This window comes from Aegilops tauschii, chromosome 6, assembly GCF_002575655.3.
Source record: "Aegilops tauschii subsp. strangulata cultivar AL8/78 chromosome 6, Aet v6.0, whole genome shotgun sequence".
Lineage (NCBI taxonomy): Eukaryota > Viridiplantae > Streptophyta > Magnoliopsida > Poales > Poaceae > Aegilops > Aegilops tauschii.
Genome location: NC_053040.3, coordinates 26,971,296 through 26,989,388, shown reverse-complemented (window position 1 = coordinate 26,989,388; position 18,093 = coordinate 26,971,296).

The window sequence follows — 18,093 nt, the reverse complement described above, 5'->3', positions numbered from 1 at the left end:
ACAACGGGTGTTGACGAGCCTAGCATGTACAGACATGGCCTCGGAACACACGCAATACACTTAGGTTGACTTGACGAGCCTAGCATGTACAGACATGGCCTCGAAACACGGAGGACCGAAAGGTCGAGCATGAGTCGTATAGAAGATACGATCAACATGGAGATGTTCACCGATCTTGACTAGTCCGTCTCACGTGATGATCGGACACGGCCTAGTTAACTCGGATCATGTTTCACTTAGATGACTGGAGGGATGTCTATCTGAGTGGGAGTTGATTGAATAATTTGATTATATGAACTTAATTATCATGAACTTAGTCTAAAATCTTTACAATATGTCTTGTAGATCAAATGGCCCACGTTGTCCTCAACTTCAACGCGTTCCTAGAGAAAACCAAGCTGAAAGATGATGGCAGCAACTATACGGACTGGGTCCGGAACCTGAGGATCATCCTCATAGCTGCCAAGAAAGATTATGTCCTAGAAGCACCGCTAGGTGAAGCACCAATCCCAGAGAACCAAGACGTTATGAACGCTTGGCAATCACGTGCTGATGATTACTCCCTCGTTCAGTGTGGCATGCTTTACAGCTTAGAACCAGGGCTTCAAAAGCGTTTTGAGAAACATGGAGCATATGAGATATTCGAAGAGCTGAAAATGGTTTTCCAAGCTCATGCCCGGGTCAAGAGATATGAAGTCTCCGACAAGTTCTTCAGCTGTAAAATGGAGGAAAATAGTTCTGTTAGTGAGCACATACTCAGAATGTCTGGGTTACACAACCGCTTGTCTCAGCTGGGAGTTAATCTCCCGGATGACGCGGTCATTGACAGAATCCTTCAGTCGCTTCCACCAAGCTACAAGAGCTTTGTGATGAACTTCAATATGCAGGGGATGGAAAAGACCATTCCCGAGGTATATTCAATGCTGAAATCAGCGGAGGTGGAGATCAGAAAGGAACATCAAGTGTTGATGGTGAATAAAACCACTAAGTTCAAGAAAGGCAAGGGTAAGAAGAACTTCAAGAAGGACGGCAAGGGAGTTGCCGCGCCCGGTAAGCCAGTTGTCGGGAAGAAGCCAAGGAATGGACCCAAGCCTGAGACTGAGTGCTTTTATTGCAAGGGAAGTGGTCACTGGAAGCGGAACTGCCCAAATACTTAGCGGATAAGAAGGCCGGCAACACCAAAGGTATATGTGATATACATGTAATTGATGTGTACCTTACCAGTACTCGTAGTAGCTCCTGGGTATTTGATACCGGTGCGGTTGCTCATATTTGTAACTCAAAACAGGAACTGCGGAATAAGCGGAGACTGGCGAAGGACGAGGTGACGATGCGCGTCGGGAATGGTTCCCAAGGTCGATGTGATCGCCGTCAGCACGCTACCTCTGCATCTGCCTACGGGATAGTTTTAAACCTCAATAATTGTTATTTAGTGCCAGCTTTGAGCATGAACATTGTATCTGGATCTCGTTTAATTCGAGATGGCTACTCATTTAAATCCGAGAATAATGGTTGTTCTATTTATATGAGAGATATGTTTTGTGGTCATGCCCCGCTGGTCAATGGTTTATTCTTGATGAATCTCGAACGTGATGTTACACATATTAATAGTGTGAATACCAAAAGATGTAAAGTTGATAACGATAGTCCCACATACTTGTGGCACTGCCGCCTTGGTCACATTGGTGTCAAACGCATGAAGAAGCTCCATGCAGATGGACTTTTGGAGTCTCTTGATTACGAATCATTTGACACGTGCGAACCATGCCTCATGGGTAAGATGACCAAGACTCCGTTCTCCGAAACAATGGAGCGAGCAACCAACTTATTGGAAGTCATACATACCGATGTGTGCGGTCCAATGAGTGTTGAGGCTCACGGAGGATATCGTTATGTTCTCACTCTCACTGATGACTTAAGTAGATATGGGTATGTCTACCTAATGAAACACAAGTCTGAAACCTTTGAAAAGTTCAAGGAATTTCAGAGTGAGGTTGAGAATCAACGTGACAGGAAAATAAAATTCTTACGATCAGATCGTGGTGGAGAATATTTAAGTCACGAATTTGGTACGCACTTAAGGAAATGTGGAATCGTTTCACAACTCACGTCGCCTGGAACACCTCAGCGAAATGGTGTGTCCGAACGTCGTAATCGCACTCTATTGGATATGGTGCGATCTATGATGTCTCTTACCGATCTACCGCTCTCATTTTGGGGCTATGCTTTAGAGACTGCCGCATTCACTTTAAATAGGGCTCCGTCGAAATCCGTTGAGACGACACCGTATGAATTATGGTTTGGGAAGAAACCTAAGCTGTCGTTTCTAAAAGTTTGGGGATGTGATGCTTATGTCAAGAAACTTCAACCTGAAAAGCTTGAACCCAAGTCGGAAAAATGCGTCTTCATAGGATACCCTAAGGAAACTATTGGGTATACCTTCTACCTCAGATCCGAAGGCAAGATCTTTCTTGCCAAGAATGGGTCCTTTCTGGAGAAAGAGTTTCTCTCGAAAGAATTGAGTGGGAGGAAAGTGGAACTTGATGAGGTGATGGTCACCCCTTCCGAACCAGAAAGTAGCGCAGCGCGGGAAGATGTTCCTGTGGTGCCTACACCGACTGGGGAGGAAGTTAATGATGATGATCATGAAGCTTCAGATCAAGTTACTGCTGAACTTCGTAGGTCCACAAGGACACGTTCCGCACCAGAGTGGTACGGCAACCCTGTCCTGAAAATCATGTTGTTAGACAACGGTGAACCTTCGAACTATGAAGAAGCGATGGCGGGCCTGGATTCCGACAAATGGCTAGAAGCCATGAAATCCGAGATAGGATCCATGTATGAAAACGAAGTATGGACTTTGACTGACTTGCCCGACGATCGGCGAGCCATAGAAAATAAATGGATCTTTAAGAAGAAGACAGACGCGGATGGTAATGTGACCATCTATAAGGCTCGACTTGTCACTAAGGGTTATCGATAAGTTCAAGGGGTTGACTACGATGAGACTTTCTCACCCGTAGCGAAGCTGAAGTCCGTCCGAATCATGTTAGCAATTGCCGCATTCTATGATTATGAGATATGGCAAATGGACGTCAAAACGGCATTCCTTAACGGCTTTCTTAAGGAAGAATTGTATATGATGCAGCCGGAAGGTTTTGTCGATCCTAAGAATGCTAACAAGGTATGCAAGCTCCAGCGCTCCATCTATGGGCTGGTGCAAGCATCTCGGAGTTGGAACATTCGTTTTGATGAGATGATCAAAGCGTTTGGGTTTACACAGACTTATGGAGAAGCCTGTGTGTACAAGAAAGTGAGTGGGAGCTCTGTAGCATTTCTCTTATTATATGTGGATGACATACTATTGATGGGAAATGATATAGAATTCTTGGAAAGTATAAAGGCCTATTTGAATAAGTGTTTTTCAATGAAGGACCTTGGAGAAGCTGCTTATATATTAGGCATCAAGATCTATAGAGATAGATCAAGACGCCTCATTGGTCTTTCACAGAGTACGTACCTTGACAAGATATTGAAGAAGTTCAATATGGATCTGTCCAAGAAGGGGTTCTTGCCTGTATTGCAAGGTGTGCAATTGAGCACGGCTCAATGCCCGACCACGGCAGAAGATAGAGAAAAGATGAGTGTCATCCCCTATGCCTCGGCCATAGGGTCTATTATGTATGCCATGCTGTGTACCAGACCTGATGTAAACCTTGCCGTAAGTTTGGTAGGTAGGTACCAAAGTAACCCCGGCATGGAACACTGGACAGCGGTCAAGAACATCCTGAAGTACCTGAAAAGGACTAAGGATATGTTTCTCGTTTATGGAGGTGACGAAGAGCTCGTCGTAAAGGGTTACATCGACGCTAGTTTCGACACAGATCTGGATGACTCGAAGTCACAAACCGGATACGTGTATATTTTGAATGGAGGAGCAGTAAGCTGGTGCAGTTGCAAGCAAAGCGTCGTGGCGGGATCTACATGTGAAGGGGAGTACATGGCAGCCTCAGAGGCAGCGCAAGAAGCAGTCTGGATGAAGGAGTTCATTACCGACCTAGGGGTGATTCCCAATGCGTCGGGCCCGATGACTCTCTTCTGTGACAACACTGGAGCTATTGCCCTTGCCAAGGAGCCCAGGTTTCACAGGAAGACCAGGCATATCAAGCGTCGCTTCAACTCCATTCGTGAAAGTGTTCAAAATGGAGACATAGATATTTGTAAAGTACATACGGACCTGAATATAGCAGATCCGTTGACTAAACCTCTCCCTAGAGCAAAACATGATCAACACCAGAACGCTATGGGTGTTCGATTCATCACAATGTAACTAGATTATTGACTCTAGTGCAAGTGGGAGACTGTTGGAAATATGCCCTAGAGGCAATAATAAATGGTTATTATTATATTTCTTTGTTCATGATAATTGTCTATTGTTCATGCTATAATTGTGTTATCCGGAAATCATAATACATGTGTGAATACATAGACCATAACGTGTCCCTAGTAAGCCTCTAGTTGACTAGCTCGTTGATCAACAGATAGTCATGGTTTCCTGACTATGGACATTGGATGTCATTGATAACGGGATCACATCATTCTCCTAATGACGGAGAGCGTTTCCAATGTCAAGTATCTTTTCCTTAGACCATGAGATCGTGCAACTCCCAGATACCGTAGGAGTGCTTTGGGTGTGCCAAACGTCACAACGTAACTGGGTGACTATAAAGGTACACTACGGGTATCTCTGAAAGTGTCTGTTGAGTTGGCACGGATCGAGACCGGGATTTGTCACTCCGTATGACGGAGAGGTATCTCTGGGCCCACTCGGTAATGCATCATCATAATGAGCTCAATGTGACTAAGGAGTTAGCCATGGGATCATGCATTACGGTACGAGTAAAGTGACTTGCCGGTAACGAGATTGAACAAGGTATTAGGATACCGACGATCGAATCTCGGGCAAGTAACGTACCGATTGACAAAGGGAATTGTATACGGGATTGATTGAATCCTCGACATCGTGGTTCATCCGATGAGATCATCGTGGAACATGTGGGAGCCAACATGGGTATCCAGATCCCGCTGTTGGTTATTGACCGGAGAGGCGTCTCGGTCATGTCTGCATGTCTCCCGAACCCGTAGGGTCTACACACTTAAGGTTCGGTGACGCTAGGGTTGTAGAGATATTAGTATGCGGAAACCCGAAAGTTGTTCGGAGTCCCGGATGAGATCCCGGACGTCACGAGGAGTTCCGGAATGGTACGGAGGTGAAGAATTATATATAGGAAGTCCAGTTTCGGCCACCGGGAAAGTTTCGGGGGTTATCGGTATTGTACCGGGACCACCGGAAGGGTCCCGGGGGTCCACCGGGTGGGGCCACCTATCCCGGAGGGCCCCATGGGCTGAATTGGGAAGGGAACCAGCCCTTAGTGGGCTGGGGCGTCCCCCCCATGGGCCTCCCCCTGCGCCTAGGGTTGGAAACCCTGGGGGTGGGGGGCGCCCCACTTGGCTTGGGGGGGAAGCCACCCCCCTTCCCCCTTGGCCGCCGCCCCCCCTTGGAGATCTGATCTCCCAGGGCCGGCGCCCCCCCAGGGGTCCTATATATAGTGGGGGGGGGGGAGGGAGGGCAGCAACACCACAGCCCCTGGCGCCTCCCTCTCCCCCTGCAACACCTCTCCCTCCCGCAGAAGCTTGGTGAAGCCCTGCCGGGATCCCGCTACTTCCACCACCACGCCGTCGTGCTGCTGGATCTCCATCAACCTCTCCTTCCCCCTTGCTGGATCAAGAAGGTGGAGACGTCGCTGCTCCGTACGTGTGTTGAACGCGGAGGTGCCGTCCGTTTGGCACTCGGCCATCGGTGATTTGGATCACGGCGAGTACGACTCCATCAACCCCGTTCATTGGAACGCTTCCGCTCGCGATCTACAAGGGTATGTAGATGCACTCCCTTCCCCTCGTTGCTAGTATACTCCATAGATGGATCTTGGTGATGCGTAGGAAAAATTTTAAATTCTGCTACGTTCCCCAACAAAAACAGTATGAGGGGTTTAGGCCGTTGGATTGGCATCTAACGGTTGAAATAGAATAGACTAAGAAAGGACAGATCCTATGCTGGAAGCTCCCACGCCAAATAAGGCCCGAGTATTATTTTATTTTATTTTTTGCGGGGAAATAAGGCCCAAGTAAGGATTACGAGACAAGCTTTTTACACATGCATAGTGCAATGCAGAGATGTTGTATCAAACCTAGAACCTCTTGACACAAGTGAAAATATTTCAGCACTAAAACACTAGTCACATGATGTATAGTTAGCCCTGTTTATGTTGTAATAAAAGCGAGAAACAAATTCATACGTTCAAACTAAAAAAAGACAATTGCAGCGTAAATGGTCTTTTGTGATTGTGACCCTGCATGTGACTACCAACTGTTTAACAAGGAAACAGAGACGAAACCAACAAAGGGTGCTCTTTGCGTCCTTAGGAATTAGGATTGGCGCGCAAGGCCAGTTGACATTAGAGCAACTCCAAGAATTTTCTTTTAAAAAATTGCGTAAATAGTTTTATGGAATGACTATGAATATTAGCAGAAGTTTTCTGAGCAATTTTTGCCAGATCCCGTAAACCTCTTCCCCTAAAATATACTTATTTTACTTTTTTTTCATTAACGAATCCTAGGTAATGACCTAGGGCCAGCAAGTTAGTGACATGTGATAGTGGCTGGTGAGGTGCGGTGGCACGGCGGGTGGAAGGGGCCCGACGTGCGGTGGTGCGGTGAGGCCGTGCAGCAACGGCATGGGAGGCGGCGGAGCGTTGAAGCGGCAGGGCGACGACGCGCGTAGTAAAGTTTCAGATGGTTCCTTGCCGCCAAAACTTGAAGAGGAGTTCATCTTCCCGTAAACTAGAGGTAAGACGTTCTTGCGCCCAAACTTTCTGGGAACAGTATTTTTTACATACATGGGATCTGTTGGAGTTGCTCTTATCAACCAACATGCTCGAACGACTTACCGCTTAGTAGTATGATCTGAACACCCAGCACAGAGGTGCGAAACACGCGACATTCCGGCAGCTAGGAAAAGCAACTCGAAGCACCAACAGTTGTAGCAACTCAAAGATGCATCGGTGATCACTAAACTTGCTGTGCACGCTTGTTTTGGTCACTACTAAGAATACAGTGGATATGTTCTGGTGATTATACGATCACTGTCACAATATATACCGGTTCTATTGACTCGAAGATGCGCAGTGATTGTGAAACGAAACTCGAAGATGCGCACGGCCGGAAGCTGGTGGTGGTGGAGCGAAGAAAGATGGCCACCTGAGGGGCAATATGGTCAGGAGAGGACGGCACGGGGTGTGATGATGCGGGGATCACCTTCAGCCGGCAACGGCCACTTTGCGCGCACTCCCCTCCACCCTCCTCTACTCTCATTGGCCCCCGCGCCTGACTAGTCTTCTCCATGCTTCCTTTCCAAAAAAATTACCCCGACGCCCACACTACACACACACAAATGGGACCCAGCGTGGGGCCCGCACGTCCGTGAAGGTGCGTAGAAGGCTCGGCCAGGTTGGCGTCTGCCCGCGCCCTGTCGCGAGGCGTGCGGTGTGCCGCCGTGTGCGTGCGTGCATGCGCGACGACGTGCCGACTGCGCGTGGGCCCTGGCCCCAATCATGCTGCCCGTCTTCTTGTTCCTTCCCGGCACGTGACTCGCTGACTCGGCTGACTGGACTGACTCAGATCGAGCTCCTTGCGTCTCGCTGACAAGTGGGGCCCCTGGTAGAGCTCGGAACAAACAGACAGGTTTTCCGTGTGTTATTTCTTACTCATTGATATAGGTCCGAGTGTTTGCATGTGCACCGAATTAGAGCAACTCCAACGGGGTTTCGTCCGTCCACGTCCGTTTGGGTCATCGTCGACAGAAACACCGGTCCAACGCGCCGACTCATTCTTAAAATCAGTCCGCATCGTGTTCTCGCGGACCCGTTTTCGGTCCAAAATTGTGCCTAAAATCAGTCCGGCAAGCACGCGTACATACCCGAATACCCGTATAACCTATTGAAGGTAAAATACAAATTGATGAACTTGCAAGGCGGCCGGAGAGTCGCACGTTTGGTAGTACGTACTTTGTTTTGCAGGAGTGCACGTCAAGAAAAACAGTCAAAGAGATAAGTATACGTAGGAGCATCAACATACGCCGTGCATATCCATTCCAAGAAAATCGGCAACAGCCGAACGGCCGTGGCCCTAGCTACGCGTCCAGCGCGACCACCTATAACTACACGGGCACAAGGCCATTCACAGGGGGAGGCCTCGCACCAGGAGGCACCAGGAGGAACGCCCCAGGAGGCGACGGCGCGCCCGCGGCCGCGCAATCGCAAACCATACACCAGATGTGATGGCCGAGGAGGAAGAGACGCCGGCGACGGCGGCGGTCTGCCCACGGCGAGCATGCAGGCGTCGGAGGAGATGAAGAAACGGGAGCAGACCAAGCCCCGCTGACTAATTCTATTTGTTACTATGTCTTCCATCCATCAGGTTCTACACGAGAAGAACAACCGGAAGAAGGAGGCGGAGTCCTGCACACACAAACATCCGGAGAGAAGACAAGGCGGAGACGCGCCCCTGGTGGCAGCGTCGAGGAGATCGGAGGGCGCGCCCTTGCGGCCGCGCGTGCGCCAAGGGGCACCCAGCCGAGAGAGAGGCGCAAGCACACGTGGGAGACTCGTCCGTGGCGGCGATATGCTGCAGGGCGCGTCGTACACGACGAGCATACCGGGCTCGAGATGCATGCACATGCAACAACCCTCTTCTTTTCATTTCCTTAGCAGGTTCCTCGGAAACGGGAGAGAGACCACGCCTCACGCACGCACCAGGAGGCACCGGGAGGGATAGCAACCCAGGAGGCGACGGCGCCGGGCAGGAAGAGACGCCGGCCTGACCATGGCGAGCATGCAGGCGCCTGAGGAGATGAAGAAATGGGAGCAGACCAAGCCCCGCTGGCTAATTTTATTTGTTATACTATATGTCTTTCATCTAGCAGGTGCTATGGGAGACAAGACCAAGAGAGGAGATGCGCCCTAGCGGCAGCGTTGAGAAGGTCGAGACGGAGATGGCAGCCAGCCGAGACAGACGCGCCCACGGCGGCGGCTCGCTCGCTGCGGTGCAAGTACACGCGCGAGAAGACCGGCGAGAGGATGCGGCGGCGGCGGCGGCGGCAGAGACACCTCTCCGAGCTCGACGACGGCAACGGCAACACACACGAGGCCGTTGCATGTAGTCAAGCTAGCTCGTCTTGAATTGCATGGCACATGCATGCAAGGGCACGTACGGCGTGTGCTTTTCTCTTCAGTGGCTCGTTCCTTTTCTTTTTTTAAAACACCAGATCGCATCAAGAGGAATCCAAGCAACAAACACCCGAGAAGAAGAAAAAAGGGCACAAACAATAGAGAGGAGAGGAGGCTCCCGCGGCAGCGCGCACGGCGCGTGCGCCCGGGACGCCAGGAAACCAGAGGCAGGACCGGGGGGACGCGAGACGGCACGCAGCGGACGCGGCCAAGAGGAGACGCGCCCCGCGCCGGCGGTGGCGCTGGCTTCGTCCCGAGTTCGCTGACGAGCCGACTGCGACGGTGTCGACTCGCAAGGCACGTACTGCGTGTGCGCTGCCGTGAGCTGCTCGCAGCGGCGCCGTGTTGGAGGCGTCGTGGCGGCAGAGAAGAAGAACACGCCACGGCGACGACGGCGGCGGGAGTGCGTCGCCAACGATCTGAAGTTGGACACGCTCAAAGCAAGCAAGCACCCGACAAGATGAAGAACGGGCAGCAATGCATCCTGCTGACTAACTTCTTTTGATCTATATGTATGCTTTCGTCTAGCAGGCGGCCAAAGAGAAGACACCGAGCCAGGAGGCGACGGCGCAGGCGGCATCATCCAGAAGCGGAGGCCTCGCACCAGGAGGCACCGGGAGGGATCCAGAAGGAACGCCCAGGAGGCGACGATGGCAAGCCGAGGAGGAAGAGACGTCGGCCACGCCGGCGGTCTGCCCATGGCGAGCATGCAGACGCAGGAGGAGGAGATGAAGAAACCGGAGCAGACCAAGCCCCACTGACTACTTCTACATATTACTATGTGTCTATGTCTTTCATCTGTCAGGTGCTACACAAGAAGAACAGCCGGAAGGAGGAGGACGGAGGGAGCCGAGGGACAGAAGACCAAGAGGAGATGCGCCCTAGCGGCAGCATCGACAAGATCGGGCGGGACGCACACACGCGTAGACGCCGCAAGGCCGCCGCCCTTCACAACGCACACATCCATCCATTCACAACGCACGGCCGGAGAGCCACGCAGACGGGAGAAGACCAGATCGCATCGACGGATGAACGCAGTCGGCATGCATCCACTGCATGGAGAGTACGTGCCGGTCACCGGAGACGACGCTCGTGCGATCACGTCGCCGCCGCCAAAATCGACTTCACCGGACCAGATAACTGCACCGACACCGCCGGAGTTCGTCTATGCCAATCCCTTCATATTCAGGTGTCATGTTTTGGCTGGAGATTACTCAGGGAGCAGTCGGACGCAGCCCAACCGCTAGCCCCGGCGCTCTACCATGGCGGCCTTCATGGCACTCGGCGAATAGCCCATGGTGTACAGGTCGCGACGCACAGATTGCGACGAACAGGGCCACGATGAACAGGTTTTGCATCATGCTCTTGAAGGAGACGGCCTGGCAAAACCGGAGCTCGCCGACAACGCAGTCCAAGACCCGCCTTTCCCTTCATGGCGTACAGATTCTTGACGGAACCAGTGTCTACAGCGACGCGGCCCACGACCGGTCCCTCCTTTATGAGGTGCACGTCCCCGACAGATAGGTCAATGGCGAACAGATCACAGGCGTACAGGTTTTGCACCACGTTCTTGGAGGAGACGGTGTGGTGGAACCGGAGCTCGCTTGCAACGTAGCCCGAGACTCGCTTCTCCCTTCATGGCGTACAGATCTTTGTCCAAACCGGAGTTTGCAACGACGCGGTACAAGACCAGTCCCTCCTTCGAGAGGCGCACCCAACATGGCGAACAGGTCCTTGACGTACAGGTCCATGGCGTCACCGGCGCACAGGTCACTCTTTCACGTAGCACCAGCCCAAGGCAACGCGGCCTCTACGACGCCACTTTCCACGGCCCCGTGAGGCAGCACCTTTGCCTTGGCGGACCGCCAAATACTTGGCGTCTAGCCGAGACAAGGTGCCAACCACCCCGGCCACGCCAATGTGAGCGCGCGTTAGTTTTTACACTGACGCCGGTCTTCCCAAACCATTACTCCCGCAAGGCGTAGCCCCTTGAACACCCCGATGAAGTAACCGGTCGTCGAGAAGTCTAAGCCGAGCGCGACCCATGCTACCCCAACACCAACTACTCCAACGCCACCAAGACCGACGAGGCACGACGGCGAGGGCAGGCGCGGCCACCGCTAAGGCCACACTACATACGGCGCGTGTACCGATAAGGACACGGGCTCTGCCGCCGCCCACACACACATCATCATCATGCATGGAGAACGCGAAGCAAAGACGACCACACAGCTTAATCGGAGGTATCCCGCGGAGCAACCCGTGGGAGTAATTAACCGGGAGCCTTCCGAGGCCCCGGGAACCAGGAGACCGCAATCGCCACAGTCAGGCTGGCCGCGCTAGTAGGCCACGGAGCGCATTTGTTTTCTTTACGGGATCTTGTAATTTTATTTCTCCATTGTGATTAATGAAATACTCGTTTTCCGTACCTTTTTTTTGTGTACTACGGTACACTGGCACGCCCGCATATTTTCTTTTCCCTTTCCCGGCGCAAGAGAGAAATACGCTCCCCTTCCCTTCTCGCGGAGTCCTAGATATTTTTCTCGTGTCAAACAGCGCAGTGGCACTGCCAGTACCGCCGGCCATTGCAGTATCCAGATGTCAACCTGCCTCACGGCTGGCATATGGATCCGCAGCGGATCCCTATTCCGGCAGTGCCACGCACGCCGAGGAGGTTCGCCGGCGTCGCGAGGCCCTCACTCTGGAGCAGCGGTGGATGCGTGCCTACACGCCAGACTCCCCCAACCGTGAGCGTTGGTTCGCGCTAGAGCACGAGGAGGAGCGCCACCAGGGCGTCCACGTCGACCACGACGTACCTCCTCCGCCGCATACCCGTTCCGCCGCACGAGGAGGATGAAGAGGCGGTGTACCAAGCCGCCCTCGAGCTAGCCCTGCAGCAAGCGCTGGAGGCGAGCATGATCGAGGACGAGGAGGAGGCCCAATTGGATGGGAGGGAGCGCGCCTTCGCCTTGTCGGCGGCAGGGGACTCCGTCCACGCCCCGCTCTTCGACCCTCCGCCGCCGCCGCCCACCGTCGAGCCCAAGGACGAGCCGGAGGCCCTGCCGACGCGGAAGTGCTCACGGCCTCCACCCACTTGGTCGGAGGAGTCCTACACATGGACCGACGAGCTCCGCGCGTGGGTGAGGGCGCCTCCGGTCCACTACGCCGCGACGCCAGAGGAGGAGCGCGCCCACCTTGAGCGCTGGAAGGCGCACTGGCTCGCCCAGGAGGAGGCCGACGGCAAGTGGCAGATGCTTTGGGAGCAGTAGCTGTGCCGCGACGCGGAGGCACTGCGGCTTGAGGAGGAGGAGGAGGAGCGCGCGTGGCGAGCCGCAATGTCCTGGCAGCCTACCAAGCGGCGTTCGGCTGGGCTGGTCCGGCTCCCGTCTTCATCGATCTCATCGGCAGCGATGGCGATGTCAAGGGCAAGGGAAAGACGGAGGACGTCTAGGGCAGCGTGCGGGTGTAGACTATTTTATGTTTTAAATTAATTTTAATTAGGTTTAAGTGGACTTTGACCGGCGGTTGACTGGCCACTTTAATGTTTAATCATGTTTATTTCTGCGACGTGTTTTCTTTTCTACGCAGGCAAATTTGGGTCCGTCTCCCGTTGGACACTCAAGCCGACCCATATAAAAATACGAACGCGCACGTTCGCATGGCCGTTTGAGTCGGCGCGTTGGAGTTGCTCTTAGACCAGCGTTAAACGAGGTGCACCGGTTTGACGCAGCCAAATCGCCTCTGAAATATTCCCACAGAAAACAAAAAGCTTCTGCAACAGTAGAATAATCTAGGACTATCTTTCAGAAATCCTGAATAGGCGTGAACACATACATATATCTACATTTCATCGATGTAGGGCAAACCAATCCTAGGAAGAGGCACGCCTTTTCTTCTTGTTCTGTACATTTTTCTTTGGTGTAGAAATATTCAATTTAACAATGGTTTTTTCCATTGGGATTATAAATCCAAAAAAGAAAAAAAAGGGAAAAATTAGGATCAGATCTTTTTGAATCATTGTTTTAAATTTTGTGCCAGTGTTTCCAATGGTAGACATAATAACTATATAATGCCCTTAAGGATAGTAACATTGTTACATGGTTAATTTTGATAAAAACAATTACAAAACATAGTGTCAAAAATCATATGTTGAGAAAAATATATTATAAAAAGCATTAAATTTTAGTATAAATAATCCAAGGCGTCTTTAACACATATTGCGGAGATGAATTCTTGTGGGACGAACAACGCATAACGAAAAGAACGGAATAAGTCGGAAAAAATACTTAAACAATCATATCTTGCAGATATCAGGGCCATTAGAGGATATTCTGGCGGCCTCGCCGTTAGGACCCCGCTAGTTCAACCCGAGCTCACGATTGTCGTCATATCAATTGTGTCTGCCTTGGGGTAGGATGAGTAAGCAAGGGTCACTTTGTGCTTGGGATAAAACGTGAGAAGTCGAAGCACGATGTATTAATTCACAGAGGGACAAATAGGGCATTAATTTTTGCACAAGAACCGAGTGAATCCATTGGCGTGTCTCAGTCATGTCACCCGTTCAGGGTTTTTTCCTTTATTTTCTGGGTCTAAAGATGACCCTCAGGTGAAATAGTCGATAATAGAGGGGGTGAATAGGTTCTCTAGAATTATGCTAGATAAACTTTAAAACAATGTTACGAATTAATAATAAAATATGTTTTGTAGAAATATAACTACGTGAACACAACATATATGAAAAGTAACCTCAAGGCAAATTATGCTAGACAACAATCTAGTTAACAAAGCCCACAAGTATACAAAGCAAGTAAAGGAGCAGAAAAGGATTAACCACAAGTGAGTCGAGACGCGGATTTTATACCAAATTTCACAATTTCACACTCGGGGAGTGCTAATCTCCATTTGAGCGGTTCCAAAGCCAAAGCTCCGAAATGCAGCCAAATGGCTCACCGTATTCTCCCTTTGGGCCACGCGAACGAATGAGCCTTAATTCACTTGGGGTCTGTCTTGAAGGCAACCACCATACTTTTATAAATTTTTCTGGTGCACACCCCAAGAAAGGAAGCTTCATAGGAACCTCAAACCGCCTAGGATCCCAATCAATAGTTTGGTGAATTGTGAATGATCAAGAGGGGCAGGATCGAGCTTCAAGAAATTGTGAACGGTCTTATCAATACACAAATGTATAACTCCCCAGGAATGCGCTTATATCCATCACTGTAGGACTTGGGTTTAAGCTTTTCCCAGCCCTTTTCATCAATGGAGTCCTCCAATGAGAATGGAGATCAAGAGGGACATGAAATCCATTAGTAGCTCTATCAGTTATTTTATTATTAGCATTCCTTAACCAATAGAAAAAGAAAGATAGCGAAGTAGTACCGTGAGGGAAAGGTGAAAAGAACCCCTTTTTTCCTTAAAAAAGAAAACAATACGGGAATGATGTCCTGAATAGAAGAAGCGGGAATAGGAAGATTTTTTATTCCTTTTGTTACTCTTTTTTTAGATCAAAGAGTCGGGCGGAAAAAGGGGAGAGCTCCCCGTTCCTGGTTCTCCTGTAACTGGATTCCCCGGAACCATAAGAATCCTTAGAATGGGATTCCAACTCAGCACCTTTTGTTTTGAGATTTTGAGAAGAGTTGCTCTTTGGAGAGCACAATATGATGAAAGTTGTAAGCTGTGTTCGGGGGGGGGGGGGGGGTGTTATTGTCTATCGTTGGCCTCTATGGTAGAACCCGTCGGGGAGGCCTGAGAGGCGGTGGTTTACCCTGTGGCAGATGTCAGTGGTTCGGGTCCACTTATCTCCAGCCCGTGAACTTAGCGGATACTATGATAGCGATAGCACTGAATTTTGCCAATTCGGTAGTTCGATCTATGATTTCACATTCATGGACGTTGATAAGATCCTTCCATTTAGTAGCACCTTAGGAGTTAGGATGGCATAGCCTTAACGTTAATGGCGAGCCGACACTAACCTCCAAATTCCTCATTCGAATTGTATACCACTGATAGGCGAATTGAGTGACGTGCTCCTCCATATCTTTTTTCAATATCAATTCGATAGCGAGGTCCTGAGCCGATATGAAGATCCAAGAATGGCTCTACTGATGCAAACTATCTAGACTGCAGAAACACATGTAGGATGCATAGGGAACATGACATTTGGAAACATACGGGTTAAGCTACCTCAACATAAATAGTACCATATAGAAGCATGGAATTTTTGAAATTGGGAAGATAAGGATGTATCAAAAGTTTTGACTTGAATTATGAGCAACACAAATATGTGAGAAATGTAGGGAGCACAAACTTAGTGTTGTAAAGAATGCTTTGGACAATTTAAAACATCAGCATGAGACAAATGATAGAAACGTGGTTCTATCACTCAGAACAAACTTCACCAAGGAAACAAATATATGATTCTTACAAATTATGAATATTGGAAGCATCAATTTTGACTACCAAAACATAATCGATACTGTGTAGAAGCATATACATTTCACCTTAGAGAAAAAAGCAATGCTTGTTGCCAACATTTGGATGCAGAATTATGCGATGTGCAAACATTATTCATAAAAAATGAAGCAATGACTTCAGTCTATAGCAACGGATTTGATAGTTGATGGAAGCACAGAATATTGAACTCACAAAGTGACATGTATGGCTGCACGATTTGGGTGGAAAATTTGTGAATCTTTAACAAATTTCATTGTTCCTAATTAAAGAGTATGTGAGCTTGCATCAACAAAAAATAGGGAAAAGCGTGAATTTCGTACATACTGATGGCAACCTTGTCGTGATTGGAGGGGCGACTTTGCAAGACTATTGATGGTGGCGAGCCAGTGCTCGTGAGCACTACCACCGACGGTGCAAGGAGGGGTGAATGGTGCTTTGGGTGGTAACGGGAGTGGAGTGGGGAGTAATGGTCCATACCTCCCATCTCCCGTGCTTATTAACATGCGTAGGCAAGTGTCACACATGGCTCATTGGAGCCCAGCTCTAGGAAAATGGGCCCAGGGCTGCTTTAAGGTTTGAGCGGGTCACGAATTTGGTGCATCCCAGACTACCAAACAGACTGAATTTGCATCCCGAGAGCATGTATGGGTTGCATGCGACCTACCAAATATGACTTGAGTGGGCACAAGGTAGTTGCTATGACGAGAGATTCGAAGTATGTAATCGTATAAATTATATCAGCAATTCATAGAATATATCGGGTGTGCACCATCGTTATAGTTTACATACAATTGACCTTTTTGTAACTTGTAGGTTCTATAACAAGTCATTCTCAGAGCCAAGGTATTTTCTCTACGTTGTTCCAAAGGCCCTTAGGTTGCAATGTCCATAACAATTGAACAAACAATAGGGAGGTGGCAAGCATGCATTATTGAACTTTCTGGGAGGGCCAAGCAATATTTTGTTTAATATGAACTTTTTTGGGGTATGTGGGTTTTTCTCAAAATCGGGGGAGGGGAGGGGGGGCATGGGTCCCCCCTCCCATGGCTCCATCCATGAGATTGCCCTCCGATGGGCCCTTTTCGTTGTGTAGAAACAATATTAAAAAAAAATCGATGAGTTAATTATTATAGTTATATTTTTCTTTACATAATAGTAATATATTTTTAAATCCTTCATATTTTTGATTTGATTATTCTTCTTATGCGCACTACGGTTGGTTCTGCCTTACCCTTTAAGCTAGATATATAGGGAGTCAGATGTTGGAGAAAATTGTGAGACTATGGGTACATACCATATGTCTGCCATTTCTGATAGATGACCGCTCATCGTTCATCGCAACATCACTTTGAACATTATCCTGCTTGAATCTGACTTTGAGCCACAGTTGTGTGATTTTGGCATCGCAAAGTTGCTTGGCTCTGCTTCGACAAATTGGACTCTTGTGGCAGGATCGTATGTCTACATAGGATAATCCCCCTCCTAACAGTAACAATTTTCCTGCTCATCTGGGTTGAACATCAACTATTACTCTAACTATTGGCGTCGTGGGCGCCGATATGTACCTGCGAGAATACATGGTTCTCTCCGTAGGCAGAGCTGCAAACTTGATCGTAAGTGTACAAATACAGCTCAATCAATCACTCTCACTGACTGGCCCAACCAACAATCTCTGATTAGGAGGGGGATTATCCTATGCCTTTGTGTTCCGGTACTAGGAACACGACCGCCGCATCACAATGTGGGCTTTCTTGTTGTCAGTTTAATATTCACGTCCATCGGTGCTCAGCAAACTAGGTCACGAGAAGTTGCCGGTCGAAAGAGGGGCGAAAGAAAGCACGAGAAGCTTATTTTAGTGCTTATCACAGTTGCATAGGCGCAACGTTCATTATTGCCACCGTGTCCATCGACGTGGTGAACATGTTCAGACTGACCACCTGGTTCACCGCGTCGATCATGCTCATGGCATTCTCCACAACAAACTTCATCCTGGGATCAGGCTTGTATGTTAGGGACAAGGGGTCACAAACAATATTCTTTGGGATGAGTGTTGCCTTTCTGGTGGCAATAAAGAAGTGGAGGATTCGGTCTGTGTTGGGAGGGTTGGCCGACGCAGTCAGTGCTGTGATTAGTGATGATGATGGAGTTCATACACACTGAGCATATTTTTATTGCTTAACTATGAAGGTGAGTGTGTGTGTGTGTGGTGTGTGTGTGTGTGTGGGGGGGGGGGGGGGGGGGACTCCGTGCAATGAAAATGAATAGGACACAAAAGTGATTAGAGGAAAAAGGTGTC